At 38.5% G+C, this 491-nt stretch overlaps 1 non-coding gene across 1 annotated transcript; it reads left to right on the top strand.

The window, feature by feature from the left end:
- Nucleotides 1-297: 297 nt before the first annotated feature.
- Nucleotides 298-371, top strand: Trnai-aau. The gene has a single exon. It is a non-coding gene; the product is annotated as a tRNA-Ile (tRNA).
- The last annotated feature ends 120 nt before the right edge of the window (nt 372-491 follow it).

Below are 491 nucleotides of genomic sequence, written 5' to 3' on the forward strand. Positions count from 1 at the left end.
ACCTTAAAGATTACAGATGAAAAGTATGAGTGAGTGGTCATCCTAACCATTGTGTACACTATATGAAATTTTATAAATCAATTTTCATTTGCACCAAAAATATTTGTATAAGTTCCGGCCACATGCTGACACGATATGTTTGGCATTTCCCTTATGTGTGACACTTTACACATTCTGTTCTGAGAAAGACTTTATGTTTCCAGGTATATCGGGTTACTTGGTCACATTGATATATTGAGATATTAAAACCGTACGGCACTGTAATGTTAGAAAGATTTTTAAATTTCAGTAAATATCGGCCTGTTAGCTCAGTTGGTTAGAGCGCCGTGCTAATAACGCGGATGTCGAGGGTTCGATCCCCTTACGGGCCAGCGGGAAATGCTTTTGGTACAGTGACCCCGGTGTGCATGGAAGTTAATTAGTTGCCAATGCAACTGAATTTTTTTTTACAATTCATATATTGTACACAATAGTTAGCACCCCCCAACCAC

Source organism: Penaeus monodon, chromosome 15, assembly GCF_015228065.2.
Source record: "Penaeus monodon isolate SGIC_2016 chromosome 15, NSTDA_Pmon_1, whole genome shotgun sequence".
NCBI classification, from domain to species: Eukaryota; Metazoa; Arthropoda; class Malacostraca; order Decapoda; family Penaeidae; genus Penaeus; species Penaeus monodon.